This window comes from Sceloporus undulatus, chromosome 1 (genome assembly GCF_019175285.1).
Source record: "Sceloporus undulatus isolate JIND9_A2432 ecotype Alabama chromosome 1, SceUnd_v1.1, whole genome shotgun sequence".
Lineage (NCBI taxonomy): Eukaryota > Metazoa > Chordata > Lepidosauria > Squamata > Phrynosomatidae > Sceloporus > Sceloporus undulatus.
Genome location: NC_056522.1, coordinates 309445084 through 309460822, shown reverse-complemented (window position 1 = coordinate 309460822; position 15739 = coordinate 309445084). Strand labels below are relative to the sequence as shown.

The 15739-nt window shown below is 43.1% G+C and overlaps 1 protein-coding gene across 4 annotated transcripts in view; it reads left to right on the top strand.

Moving 5' to 3' along the window:
• Positions 1–15739, top strand: part of PACSIN3 (protein kinase C and casein kinase substrate in neurons 3) — a 47207-nt gene that overhangs the window by 14853 nt on the left and 16615 nt on the right. Inside the window, exon 1 of one of the 4 annotated variants that reach the window (XM_042461461.1) lies at positions 2918–3115. The exons of 2 other annotated variants lie outside the window; for them this stretch is intronic. The gene's annotated coding sequence lies outside the window, so the exon portion shown is untranslated. Of the gene's footprint in view, positions 1–2917; positions 3116–8143; positions 8302–15739 lie in introns of those variants that run through there. One more of the 4 variants, XM_042461445.1, reaches the window with a different exon arrangement.

Genomic DNA, 15739 nt, shown 5'->3' with positions numbered 1-15739 from the left:
GCTCATTGTAATCATAACATTCTTTCCTAAATGTTCATAGACTGACTGCTCATTAATCTATTATGCTTCAATGTTTTTATCAGTGACTTAGATGATGGGATGGAGGGCATCCTTATCAGTGTTTTGCTTCCATCATCTATTTATTTCAACTTGGTAATGTAATTTCCCCTGCTGGTTGGTTTAAATTTCTCATTGATTTCATGGATCTTGTGGAAGAAATCTCTTGTTCTTTCTTTTTTGTTATCTTCTGTTTCTCTGCATTGATTATTATAGTAGGTTTCCTTGTCCCTGCACAATAGCCATTGAACAGTTGCATTCAGGGTTTTGTTTCTGTTTCTGTCACCTTTAACTTTTGTCTCTTGTTTGTTCTTTACTGCTTGAAGAGTTTTGTCTGTCATCTATTGAGGCTTCTCTTTCCCTTTGGCTATAGATAGCATTTTTCTGCATTCCTCCTTGACAATGTCTTTGGCTTCAGTCCATACTTCATTTGGTTCCCAGTCAATTAAGCTTAAAAGTGCAAACGTGTTTTTAACATTATCTTTAAATTCAACAGGGATGTCCTTTAGATTATATTTTGGCATGATGATGGTTGGTTTAGTGCTCTTCTTTAGCCTTACTCTAATTTATGATATTGGTAGTTGACACAATCTGCTCCTGGTCTTGTTTTTGCAACAAGAATAGAGCTTTTCCATCTTCTGCTTCCAATTATGTAATCTATCTGATTTTTATATTGTCCATCCAGTGATGTCTGTGTGTTCAGTTGTCTTTTTGGTTGCATGAAGTTCTGGGCACCTCATTTTAAGAAGGATATAGACAAGTTGGTGCAGTTTCAGAGAAAGGCATGATAAGACGTATGGGAAACAAAACACAAAGAAAGCTTGAAGGAGCTGGGTTTGTTCAGTTTGGAGAAGAGAAGACTGAGGGATGACATAATTACACTATTTAAATACCTGAAGGGCTGTCACAGAGAGGAAGAAGCAGGCATGTTTTCTGCTACCACAGAGGGTATGATTGGATTGGATCTAATGGTTTGAAGTTACAGAGAAGTAGATTTCAATTGAACATTAGGGGGACCCTGACCATAAGAGCATTTTGGAAATGGAACCAAATTCCTTGAGAGGTGGTGGACATCTTCAGAAAAGAGGCTGGACAGATACCTGTTGGGATGCTTTAGCTGGAAATTCTGCACTGAGCAGGGGTTGGACTCAGTGGCCCATGAGGCCTTACAACTCTATATAAACTTTCCTTCCAGTACTAAGGTCAAGTGGACCAGATACTAGTTGTCTCTTTTCAGCATTTCCTAAGAAAATAGGGGTCTACATTTAATAGAATATTTGAGTTAGAACGGGCTGCAAGGTCATCTGATTCAGCACTCCGAAAGATGCCGCATCCAACCTTTGCTTAATGATTTCCAAAGGAGTGTCCACACACATGACACATAGTCTATTCTACAATTGAACAATTCTTCCAAAGAAATTCCTCCCTAATGTTTTGGTGCAGTTTTCTTTTCTTGTAATTTGAAACCACTGGATCATCAAAAATACTGTAATCTTCTTGTGTAGCTGCCCATTTGTTGGTTATCTCCCATTTTGCTTTCTCATTGGAGCTGTTTGCAATTGTGCCTTCAAGGTTTTGTTTTTGGGACACTCCATCCACCTTAAATTCACGCATTCATCAATATTTCTTTCCAAGGGATCATACCCAATTTTCACCAGAGTTTGACTTCTAACAGATATGAGAGTAGCTGAAGTCTTCATTACTCTCTTTTAAAGTTTGGAAATCTGATCTTACAAGCCATTACGCAAGACTCCTGCATGACTTTTCAGTCTGTAGTAAAATTATACAATTTATAGCACTATTATATCCCCCCCCTAAAAAAAACATACCTCATAATGTTTTCAGCTGATCTTCCACATCCAGATACATGAATATCCTGATATTTATATGTATCTTCTGTATGTAAGGATGACACTCCTCTCTTTCTGTCTGATCTATTCTATTTTAGTAAGCCTTCTTTGGATCCTTACATTTGGTAGTAGGTGATGGGTTCCATCTCAGTGATACAACAAACTGCTCTGGTTTTTTTCCAGACTTTTATTTTAGACTGGAAGCCCCGAAACCTAAGGATCAGTCATGAATGTAGAGAACAGTTGTGATGAAAATGAATATATAACAGCTTATTGTCCATATTTCAAAGAGGCATTCTAAAGAAAAATTGTTCTATTTCTTAACAGTACAAATTGCAATATCCTACATGAAGGAAAAACATAATATTAGGAGTAATATTAAGTATTTATATATTTTCTTCATTACATGATATTGAAATTTGTACTGTTAAGAAACAGAACAATCCCCCCCCCTTCCAGGAATTGAGGAGAGCAGTGGAGGATAGGGGGTCTTGGCAATGTCTCATCCACAGGGCCACATGAATTGGGGCCGACTTGGGGCAGTTGTCAAAAACAACAGTATTAGGAAGGAAATCTCAATCTAAAGAGATACCTTAGAAGGCAGGAGCTTGGTTGGGGCTATTGGACCAGGTTTTCATGGAATGGATGTAAAACTGGGTCAGTGCAGGCAACCATTGACAGTAGTGGCAGCAGATGGGTGAGCTGTTCAGTGGACAAGCCATCTTTAAACCATAGACATCCAATTGCATTCAATATTCAACTCTTTCAGAGATTTCTCTGCTTGTCTTACATTTCAAAAATAAGAGTTCTCTCAATCCTGTTGTGTTTCTATGTTTACTGCTGCATGCCTTACTAAGGTTTCTGTTGAGGAAATGTCATCTGGTGTGTCACCTGTGGGGTTGCAGCATTTGGCTAGAACTTTTCTAAAACTGGATTAGGCAGTTCAGACAGGCATTGGTTTCAAGGGAGAGGCTGGGAAGAGGCTGTTCCTGGCTCCTTTCTCAACTAGGTGACTCCTCCAAGGGAGTACCCCCTGGAGAAGGAAAAAGAAAAACCATTGCAAACATTTGCATAGGACATTCTTACTGTGTTCAGCATAGCAACAAAGGTTGCTTTGTGGAATACTAAATGATGACGCTCCTCTGTAAAATCAGACTGAAGTAAACATGCAAGACAAGAAGTGAATTTTAAGGCACTGTGGAAGAGGGGTGAGTACTTGTGTTGCTCAGTAGATTCAGATGATGATAACGCAGCAATGCAGACTTCCCCCCCATACTAACTGTATTAATTGTAATAGTGATTGACATTCTAGCATTTTGAGTAACTACAATGTTAGGTTATTCCCTGGCCAAATGAATATAAACAAACCACTATAGAGCAAGTTTAATTACCAGTAATTTATTTTTATGCCTTGGCTAGTATGATAAGCAGAAATTCTTTTAACACAAATTGCCAGGAAAGATAAAGGACTCCCATAATGGTGCCCCTAGATAAAGTGGCAGGGCAGAGAAAGACGTCTTGTCCCTGAATCCATTATTCAACATGCTACTATTTATATAATTGAATATTGGTGTCACCAGTGATTACTGTATATTATTCACAGTTTTGGTATTCGACTTATGAGAAACTGTATGAGGAAATTTTTGTTTTGCGATGAGCAAATGAAACTAGTCAGAGGTCCTCTTTGCTTCCTAAGCAAAACCATGTCAGACTAATCTGCCTTGTATTCCATTTTGTAAAAAAGGCAAAGTATAGACAATGATGACAGCCACCACTTTATCCCAATTTGGAAATACACTTGTCCCTCCATATTCACTAGGATTAGGGGCACAAGCCCCCTGTGAATACAGGGAAAAAAAATAAGAAAAACACCATGTTTTTATCTGAGAGAACACCTCTCTATGAATCTCTAGGTCCTCCAGTGCAACTGTGTGGTCAACATCTGACAGACACTGACCTGGAGGAGCTACAAATGCCTAGTGAATTATTCTCTCTAGGAATCTCTAGGTCTTTCAGTGCAACTTTTATAGTGGACCATAGAGTTGCATTGGAGGAACTAGTTATTCCTAGGGAGAACATATTAATGAAATCTGTGAATAATCAAATCCGCAAATATCAAATCCACAAGTATGGAGGGATGCATGTATTTGGTCTCAGGAAGAGAGCAGAGATAAATAATCGAACTTGACCATGAGCCTGAAAGCCAGAAAAACACACCTTTTACTTGGTTCTACAGCATATATATTTAGATGTAACTTTGGCTAATAGGAAACATTAGTTTTTTTCTATAAAAATAGGTCTCTCTGTTGTTGTTCCTGAAGGACTATATAAACATCTTTGCTGGACTGAGTGTATCCCTCAGGGAGACTTATCTACCATTCTTCATGGTAGTTACTGACTACCATGAAGGAGCCTACTGCTCTTCTTGACAGAGAGACTTCCATGGATTTGGTTCTTTAATACACCCAGATAGTGCCTGGGCATTTGAGTGGAAATATTGAAGGGTGGTGCCCAGGGAGAGGCTGCTTTTAATTAAACCTACAGAGGTGGATAATTACAGCACAGTCTTCCTGTATGTATGAACACAAGCACAAAACACAGATCTTCAAGTCTTTTCAGATTACAGTGAAATGATTTTTCCTCTTCAAATTTAGCTTATTCTGTATTGGTCTCCTACATGTATCTTCTCAGATTAACTCCAGAAATTCAAGATGCACAAACAAGACGGGAAGTTATTTATCTATACCATCTCAAAAATAGAATCCCTGTTGAGCTGAAGGTTTGACTATGTTTCTAGAAACCTTGGTGCTGTATCATGCCTTGAACCTGAAAGGAATTTGTGTGAATAACAAGACTTAACAAGTACTTGTGTGAACCTGGGGTTGGGGAGCCTTGGAGAGGCATAATTGCTATAGTTTGAGAAACTTGATCCTCTGTAGAAAAGTAAGCTGTTTCCAAAAACATAATCTGTTTTTGTAAAGTTTACCAAAAAAGAGAAGCTTTTACAGCTAAGAGTGATAAATTCCAGTTTTAGTTTGTCAGAATAACATTACTTGTTAATAGACTGTGAGTTATCACTTGTTTATTCCACACGAAGTAAGTAGTTTTTGGTAGTGATGGATAGTTGTTAGATTGTACAAGTGTTTCCCCTTGTTCTGCATACCCATATGGCACTGTGCACAAATCATCTAATTTTTGTGAAGTTGAAGGCATTCACAGCTGGCATCCATAGTTTTATGTGGTTTTTTCGGACCATGTGGCCATATTCTGGAAGAATTTATTCCTGACGTTTCATCTGCATCTGTGGCTTGAATCTTCAGAGAATGCTGGCATGGAAATGAGTGGAGTATAGTTATATTGTGTAACTTTTGGCTGGGAGGAAATGATTTACATGTTGATCTGTGTGTTGGTCTGTTGTTGAATGGCAAGGCCTCCAGGTGGGAGGATATGCGAGAGGATATGTATGTTTCTTTAATTAGCAATTCATTGTCTGTGGGGGGAGCCCCCTGACCCTGGATGGTGTTCCTTTGCATATGTTCAGTCTTGATTTTGGTGTTTTTCAGGACTGGTAGCGAAACGTTGTTTATTTTCAGGGTTTCTTCTTTCCTGTTGAAGTTGCCCAGTTGTTTGTTGATTTCAATGGCTTCCCTTTGCATTCTGACCTGATAGTTGTTGATATGGTCCAGAATTTCAGTGTTTTCAAATAGTACAGTCGGCCCTTCTTATACACGGATTTTTATACACGGATTTAAGCATACACGGTTTGAAAATGTTCCAAAAAAGTATAAATTTACCTTGATTTTCCATTTTTTATGAGGGACACCATTTAGCTATGTCATTATATGTAATGGGACTTGAGCATACACTGATTTTGTTATACACGGGAGATCTTGGAACCAAACCCCAGCGTATAACAAGGGTCCACTGTATTTTATGCCCAGGATGGTTTATACTGTAATGTGTTGTGCTACTGCTGATTTTTCTGGCTGGCCCAGCCTGAAATGTCTCTCGTATTCCTTGATTTATGTTTGAACACTACATTTAGTTGTCCCTATGTAGACTTTTCCATAGCTGCATGGTATGCAGTAGACTCCTGCAGCCGTGAGACAGTGTCTCCAGTCCTTCGCTGTGCACAGCATTTTCTGGATTTTCATGGTTGGTCTGTAGATCATTTGGAAGTTGTGTTTCCTCATCAGTTTCCCTATTCTGTCCATGACTACTTTGATGTATAGTAAAAATCCCTCCCCTTTGGGTGGGTGGTTGTCTTCACTCTTGTGGTTTCTTCTGGGTCTGGCAGCTCTTCTGATGTCTGAGCTGGAGTAACCATTAGCATGTAGAGCCCAGTTTAGGTGTTTCATTTCCAGGAAATGGAATTTCTAATTATTAATAATTTTTGTGCTAAAGTTTAGCATGTCACCAGAAACCAAACTGGGGCATGTCCAGCTGGAAAAGTTTAATTTTCTATTCTCTGTGATAGAAGAAATCCACTTGCTGAATCACACTAAGGAGTCATGGTATAGAAGCCACAGAAGGAATTAATCCAGACCTTTGTATCCTTTGTTCCTCCCTTCTGACTCAGGTTTCTTTCTGGACTGACTGACACTAACCTATAAAACATTCAGCTACTTTCTGTCTCAGCTCCCACGTGGGAAAGTCAATCTAGTTCTTGGAACACAAGGCTGAACATCTGATTATTGGCCCCCTTGGCAGTGAAGATGAGTCTGCATATAACCAGTCCCATAACTGAGCAGTCCTGAAATGGTATCTTGGGCCATCTGTCTCCTTCAAACCCTGAAAAATCCCTGCAGTCATAGTTTTATGTTTGTCCCCCATCTTACAGAACATTTATAACTCTTCTGTTTGTAGAAGGAATGTGTGGCAGATAGTTGCTGAGCACATTTTCCCCCTTCCTATGTGACAAGAATGCAGCTGGTGAGGTAGTTTCCTGGGTTTTTCTACATTATAGTCACGCTTGGTACATGAGCACTTATATAATGAAGACAACTGTTTTGAAGCAGCTTATTGTTCCTAAGAGCGTGGGCCTAAATCCAATTGCTAGTACCAACTAGAATAGGCTCATTGAATCAGTTGCTGAATGGTAACCCAACCTTTATATAAATCCCTGCAGCGGGTCTACTTTAGCTGGGACTAGCCATTGAATTTAGCTGATAGATTTTTTTGTGATCTAGACTTGGCATTTTCATTTTGTTTTTAAAAATTCAAAACAATGTTAAAATTGTTCTGATTGTAGTGCCACTTGAATATCTACTATGTTAAACTGAAGAACAGTCTTTTGGGATATCTTGATGGTGTCCCAAACAACAAGTTGTTTTCTTCACTTCACTGCTCGTCCCTTTCCAAAGTACCTCCCATCCCATTTATTCTTTTTCTTCTCTGTAGAAGAACACAGCCCATCTGTAAGGGTGCAAAGCTAAGGTAAATCCTTAACATTGAGACTGATTTCCAGAGTCATAAGACCAACACTGGGTGACTGGCTGCGGTATTTTGTGCACAGAGTGTTCCTCCATATAGGCTCATTAGATGTTAGGAGAAAACTTAGTATTTCCCTTTTATAAGGATTTTTCTGTTGCTCTGAGTTTTTATAACTTTTTATAACTTAGTTCTGATCACTGGGACATGTTTGTTTTTGCTTCGTTTTGATCAGCTTTCCTGAAAGAATTTTCTATTTAAGTTTTTTTAATTAATTAATTTAAAAAACTTAAATATAACATTCTTTCAGGAAAGCTGATCAAAATGAAGCAAAGACAAACATGTCCCAGTGATCAGAATCAAGTTATAAAAAGTTATAAAAACTCAGAGCAACAGAAATTTATATCCTGGCTGTCTCCCCAAATGGGATGTAAGTTCAGAAGATATATGTCTGCAGCAGGATACCCAGAAGAGGAAGTAATGAGGATTAATAGGAGCAGGTGGGAGCCTTGGGTCCACTGCCAGGACTGCCCTGATAGAGGATCCATGTTTGTGTTGGCGCCTTCCGGTTGATGAAGGGCTGGTGCTTTGTTCAACTGTTATAACCAAGTCTTTTTCCTGCTTCGTGTCGTCATGTCATCTCTATGTGTCTAAACACTGCAGTAGTATCCTCTTACACTGGGATATGGCACCTCTCCAGGATAGTGAAGAATGACACCTTGGGAAGCACAGGCGGGTGGCTGATGCTGCTATATTGGGGGTGCTCCTCCCTGAATGCCACACAGAAAGGGAAAAGGACACTCCAGTATAAAGGCTATCTTAGTTGTCAAGTCACTCCATTTGAGTCAGACTAAATGGAATTAGCTATAAAGCTGTCCTGACTCCACTTCTCCCAGCACACTCACTGGGAACTACAAGAGCTCAGAGATTTTCCTGCAGCCACTGGTACCTGTTTTTGCATTTGGTACGTAGGCCTGTAACCAAAGATGGGAATGTGGCTGTTTGCTTTGTAAAACACAGGTCTCTTAACAGACAGTGAGGGGATGTGAACCTATATAGCTGTGTCTCCTGTCTTGCTTGATAGATGACTCTGCTTTCTTGGTGGCCAGGTGAGCTAAAGTTGTTAGAATTGTCAATATCCAAAAGGGGAAGGGACATGAATTTTTAAAAACCCTTCCTCGTGTAACAAGAGAGGGCTGATGTGGCAGCTAGTGTTTTCTTAACTGGCTTATCTGTTTGTGGGTTTCTCTTTATCAAGGAAGCCTCTTGAGAACTTAAACTTGTGGAAAACATTGCCACAATGCGTGTAAGAGAAGATGACACTTGGGTCCTTTGTGCTGTGGGAGAATTGCCTTGCCATTGGGAGCAAGTGGATGCCTTTCAAGGGTGTGGGGGAGCTTTTTATAGTCAGGAACGAACAAGAGGCAATGAGCAGCAACCAAGCATGTCTGCCTATCATTAACTATGAGCTAATATTTAAAGAGTTGTTCTCTAATAAGGGGGCAAAGGGAATCCCACTGTCTTCAAAACAAGCAGTGAAGGGTGTATAGGAATTTAAATTCCCTGTATATGAAGCATTTTGCTGAAATCATGTGTGACAAGACGATTGTATTAGATCTGCAACACAGATTGCACCAGCTGGATTAGCAGAACTCCCAAGTTACCATCCGAGTATATATGGGAGAGGCTGAAACGTGACCCCAGTGCAAGTACAAGTACTCTGTTGGTGGTATGTGGGTCAAAAGTTCTAGAAAAATACATGGCTTAACCCTACCTGCTCAGTTCTGCACTTCTGTTTTGGTTTGATAAGGATGGATGGATGGATGGATGGATGGATGGATGGATGGGGAATTTCCAAACATGGTGGGTGTAGGCCATTGGAGTAATAAGAGAAGGGGTCCCCTGGATACAGAAAATCTTGTTCAAATTGCTTATGGTTTTAAATGTACAATGGCAGCTGCCCATAGGGGTTGATTGTGTTTCTCTTTGACTAGATATAATCTAGAGGAAGAGAAAAATGCCTTGGGAACATCCAGGTTCTGCATTGTTGTTGTATGCCTTCAAGTCATTTCTGATTTATGATGACCCTGAGGCAATCCTATTAAGAGGCTTTCTTGGCAAGATTTGCTCAGAGGTGGTTTTCCATTGCCTTCCCCTGAGGCTGAGAGTGTGTGACCTGCCCAAGGTCACCCAGTAGGTTTCATGGGTGAGCCAGGAATCGAACCATGGCTTCCAGAGTCACAGTCCAACACTCAAATCACTACACCACACGGACTCCCAGGTCCTGCATATTAGTTTTATTTGATGATTTATTTTGTGGGGGAGGGGAATTCCTCTCTTTCTGTCTATATTTCCAACCTTTATTGAATCAGTTGGGACTTCATCCTCAGAAACTATTTAAAATGGAATTTTTTGTATCCAGTGGATCTGTTATATGTCATCTTTTTGACCCTGGTGACTCCATATTAAGAAGCCTGATTTTTTCTGTCTGGCACAAACCTTAGTTGGCAGCAGCATTATCAATGGCATGTTGTTTTTGTTATCTACCCTTGTGACTTTGACAAAAGAAAGAGGTAAATTTCTTTATTCTAATATGTGAAAGTATCATAAAATTGAAAGAGGTCTGCAGAACTTTGTAGGATAATTGATGGCATTCTAAGATGAGAACCCTTCAACATGTATTTAATACTTTGGATGTGTTGAATCAACACATTCAGTCCCTTAAAAATCTATATACTGTGTTCTCCAGCTAATCAGACCATTGCCAAACCAGCCCCCAGCTTTTCACTTCAGGTTGTCCAGAAAATAAAAATATACTGGTCTTTCCAAAGATGCCTCCCCTACTGTGAAGTAATCAAGAAGTACAGGCAGCTGTTGTGTGGGTGTGACCTAGAACAGGATGAGCAGAAGGTAGATTAGATTCTACTGGCTATCTTTGGGCTATTAGCAGTAAATGGACCAATTTTGTATTCCATAATTATTCTACAATAGCATTAGCAAAATTATTCCCCTCCTGCTCTTCATTACAGAGCTGAAATGAAGAAAGCTTGGGGCAATCTGAAGAAGAACTGTGGCCTACATTTAATTTGTGTATTTAGACCAATGTCCTGGGCTCAGAATTCTTTAATTCAAATTGCATGGTATTTGCACTGAGCTCTACTTGGTTTGAGATTAATCTGCCCACCTCTGTCCTTTACATTTATGAATGTGTATAAAGGCACACCCATCCTAGATGTCTCAATCTGGCCTTACCTCCAAATCTTCGAACCATTGAAAAAGTTGGGCTGAAAGTGCACAAGTTTATGAAATGAACAAGGAAGACTTCTCAGCCAGGTGATATTGATGGTACTCATAGGCGAAACTTCTCCCAAATGAGCCCAACAGCTATCCATTTAGCTTGCATGTGTTCTTCTTTGTGGTCTATGCAAAGCATACAAATGGGTTATTCTGCGCTTGCGCAGCATTTCCGGATCCTACTGGAATTGCTAGGGAAGACTTTTTGGCGGTAGCTCTGCCCACCATTTATATAAGCAGGATGTCTTCCTGCCCTTTCTCAGTTCCTTTTGTCCGCTGCATGAGCAGCTTAGGAACCTCGCTTAGAATCCCTCCTTCCTTAGCTTTTGTTTTCTGCATTTGCTCTGACTTTGTTTGACTCTGAGTACTTGTTGGTTTGTGATTTGGGCTTGGTTTTGGACTCTGATTAATGATAACACTCAGACTTCTTGACAATTCTTTCTCTTTGTCCCTTGGCTTTGGTCTAAAGATGTCTGCACACTCTTTAAAAACTACACTGAATGTGGGACAAACATCCCGCCACTCGACGGACACTCCTTGTGCCTCTTCTGCCTGGGTGAGGGCCACGTCTCTGCTTCCTGCCCTCACTGCATGGCCTTCACTCCACAGGCCAGGAAGAATAGGGAGATGCGCCTGAGATCCATGCTCTACGCACAAATTTTGAAGACTCCCTCCACCTCTAGAGCCTCTGCCAAGAGCAAGCTCCCATCTCTGGCCTCAGGGGTCCCTGCCAAGGCTACTGCTGCCGAGGGCAAACCGTCTCCAGAAATTTCTGGGTCACCAACCCCAGACAAACAGAGGTCTTCAGACCTGGATGTGGCTGGCCACCCATCCTCACCAAAGAGCAAAAAGTCCTCAGACTCCAAACTGGAAAAGAGAAAGCACAAATCTTGGGTCAAGTCCAAAGACTCATCCTATCACTCCAGAAAGAAGTCCCGTCCCTGTCCGGACTCTGACCACCGGTCCCGTACCGACACATCTGCCCAGCCCGCTGACACCGAACTTTGCTCGGTACCCAACCAACACGTCAACCTCAATTGTCTCCTCATCCCAACTCCCAGGCCCGACCAGACACCTTTCTGCATTCCTTGTCTGAACCCTACAAACTCTTGGAGAGTGAAGAGGAACTTTCTCCTTTCACCCAGGTGGTGATACCAGACCAACTCTCCCAGAGTTCGGAGGTTGTTTGTTTCCAGGATGAACAGAACTATGATGCATCTGTAATGGAGAGCACTCCCAGCTGTCCAATCAGAAGGCAGCTGAGGACCAGCCAATAGCCTGTAGGCTGGAACTTTTGAAGATTCCGAACTGACAGTTGGGGAGTCAGTTGGAACCGGGACAGTTTGGAACGGCAGTTAGGGTTTAGAATCTTGGGGAGAGAGGACTGGGGTCTGGGAGTTCCTGCGGGAATGTGTTAGTTAGGGGCTGGAATCCTGAGAGGGAGGGTTCCAGGGCTCGAGAAGGACGGTTAGGGGTAGAGTCTGAGTGAGAAAAGGGCTCCCTACCGTTTCACTGCCAGACCTTTAGAAAAGGGAGAGGCTGGAGTGTGATATCCTGTGGGATATGATTAGCCTTGGTGGCTGAGTTAAGAGAAGGACTTGTCTAAATAAGTCGGAAAAGTCCCTATTTAATTGGAAATACGTGGGAAAAGTGAAGTGACATAGCCGAGTCAATGAATAAAATGTAACTAAGTAACCTGTGCCGAACTAGCTGTTACAAATATCATCAGTTCAAGAAAGAGATGTTCAACCATTTTGTTAATAAAGTTTATATTTTGGTTTACATAAAAGTTTGTCAGTCACATCTCAGCTCCACGCTAATATATAAAAAAAAGACCCTACCGCCAGCCATAAAAAGAGGGTAACTGTTACACACATCCTCTGTCCTTGCTGAACCCCAGACGGATGTTGTCTTTGATCAAAGCCACAGGCACTATTTTTTGCCTTTTGTATCTTCTTAAGTCCAGGAGGCTGTTTTGTTTCAACCTTCAACCTGTTGAACCTCGCTTGCCTCCTCCAAGGTCATCGGCTGCGTCCATTCCACTTGCGGTCTCGTCCATCCTTGGCTTCCGAGTAGAACCAGTCCGACCCATACAGTCAACTTCTACTGTTTTCCTGCAAATGCACCCCTCGTTCCTGGTATGGTAACCACTCAGGCCCTCTCGGCCTGCACCAGGACCAGGTTAGCTTCCGCGGAATCCGCAGAACACTTTGATGTTATCACATATGCTCTTAAAGAGGTACTATTCCAGGTGACTCCTCTAGCTGCCTCCTGTGCATGCGGGGATTGGCATGTTAAAGGAGCTGAAACTTCTCTGCCTGAGAATTCTAAATAACCCTCCTAAAACTGCCAATCCCAGCATGCAACGAGGCAGCTAGAGGAGTCACACTGGAATAGTACCTCTTTAAGAGCATAGTGTGATAAACATCTTTGTCTCTGACGATGTTCCAGCTCACAGCGCAGGCTCTTTGCCTCTCTTGAGGCCCCCTCTCCTTCAGATAACATTTTTTCCTTTTTGGAACAAATGATCCGAATGGGCAAGGCCCCAAATATTGAAGTCCTCCATGCAGACTCTCAAGCTCTTGATCCCATTGATAAGAGGGTTTGGGACAAGGTCCCAACTCTGACCTCCATTGCATTCCTACCACCGTTGTCCAGGATTGCAAACAGTTCTTGGCCCACTTTGTCCATGGCCCAACCTTCCACCAAAAAAACTTGACAATCTTACCGTATCACACCCTCGGAAGAGATTTGGCTCTTTGAACACCCTCGCCCAAACTCGGCAGTTGTGGAAGCCTCACAATTCACTCAGCCCTGAAGACAGCTTTGACCCTTAATGACAAAGAGAGTCGTAAGCTCGACACCATGGTGCAGAAATCCTATGCCTCCGTGGTCCTGGACCTCAAAATCCAGAACTACTCAACGTGTATGGCTGCCTACCAACAGCAGCTTTGGGAGAAAGCTCTTCCCTTGTATGAAGACCTCCCTGAGGACAAGATACAGATGGCCATGACCATCCATGCAGAAACTCATGCACTGGCCTAACATCAGATCTCAGCGGCCCAACACTCGGTTGACTGTGCTTCCCAACAACTCTCAGGCGCTCTGGCCTTACGATGCCATGCCTGGCTAAGGTCTTCGGACCTAACGCCTCAAGCCAGACAGGCCATTGAAGAACTCCCCTTTGACATCACGAGACTGTTTCATAAGGAGACTGATGAGAAGCTTGACTTCAAAAACAAAATGGAAGAACACAGCCCGTAAATACAGTATGTCTTCTTCCTCCACTTCTCGCTCTCCTTTCTCTCAATGCCATTTGGGATGGCAAAGACCCCCCTACCCCCCAACCAGATCTAACCAGTGCGCGGACTACCAACAGCAGTGCTTCCCTCCCCAACAACAGGGGAAACGCCAACAGAAACAAAAATACAAGCAACCCTTCCATAAGAAGGATGCAGAACAAGGCAAGTGCCGCTTCTGAAGTTCCCCAGCGCACTCCGTGCTGTCAACTCCCTTTGGGGATCACCTGGCCCACTTCCTCCATTCTTGGGCCTCCATAACATCCAACTCCTGGGTGCTTTCCATCATCTGTAGGGGTTATGCCCTGGAGCTCCAATCCTCTCCCCCAAAGGGCATCATTCTCACCACTCCACCCTCAGACACCCTTCTCGACGAAATGTGCTCCTTGCTTCAGAAAGGGGCCATCAAGCCCGTCCCTCCGTCTCGGACCCAACATTGCCTTTTCTCCAGATAGTTCATTGTCTCAAAAGCCTCAGTTGGCCTCCGTGACTCCGTCCCATCCTGGACTTGTGTTTTCACAACTCTTTCATTGCCTATAAGTGTTTCCGCATGGTAACCTTGGCCTCTATCTTGCCTCTCCTTCAGGAGTTAGACTGGTTCGCCACATTGGATCTCCGGGATGCCTATTTCCACATCAGCATCCGAGAGGACCACTGGGACCTCCTTGCCTTCTCTGTCGGCCCCAGCTGTTTTCAGTACCGAGTACTGCCTTTTGGACTTTTCACTGCCTCGAGAGTTTTCACAAAGTGTATGGCGATCGTAGCTGCATACCTCCGCCAACAAAACATCATCTTCTTTCCTTACCTCGATGATTGGTTGTTCGTGGCCCCATCCAGACAGATGCTCATCTCGAGTCAGCACTCTCTCTCCTTCACCACTTGGGACTCAGGATCAACAGAGAAAAGTCCACCCTTTGCCCAAACCAATGGGTGTGCTTCATAGGGGCCACCTTGGACTCCATGACCTGCAGAGCATACCTTCCTCACGACAGGTTCCTCAACCTCAGGTCTGCAATTCTTCACTGCCTTGCCTTCCAGCACATCACTGCATGAACAGCTCAGTTCGCCCTCGGCCATATGGCATCCACGACATACATCATGCCATGACCCTGCCTCCGGATGTGTCCCTTCCAGTCATGGCTCCTCTCAGTCTTCAACCCTGCCTTCGACAACCCATGGAAATGGATCACTGTCCCAAGGCCTGTTGCCCACTCTCTCCACTCTTGGGTAGGAGAATGAGCTTGCAGACAAGCTGAGCAGGACTCTAGACTCTTGTCATGAGTGGCAACTGAATCCTCAGGTTGCCCTCCACCTCTTCTTTCCATGGGGAACACCAGACGTCTACCTTTTTGCCTCTCATCTCAACACTCATTGCGACCACTTCTGCTCCAGGATCCCTTCACCTCGGGGAGGATGCCTTCATCTTCCAATGGTCTGGCAAAAAGTTCTATGCCTTCCCCCCATTTCCTCTGATCACTAGTTCGGTAGAAAAGCTACGCACAGACAGATCGGATGCGATCCTGATCACCCTTTGGTGACTGAGACAGCCGTGGCTCACCCCCCTCCTTCATCTCTCCAACAACCAACTCTGGCCTCTGCTGCTCTGTGCCGACCTCCTGATCCTTCACGACAGTTGGGTTCATGACCCCGACGTGGACACTCTCCATCTTGTGGCGTGGAGGAGGATCCAGCCTTGACTCAGTTCTCAGTACCGGTCCGAGAAATCATCCTGGCTTCCTGAAAGCCTTGCATCCAGCGTTCTTATGCCCTTAAGTGGGCTAAATTTTTGACTTTTCTGTCCTCAGCGGG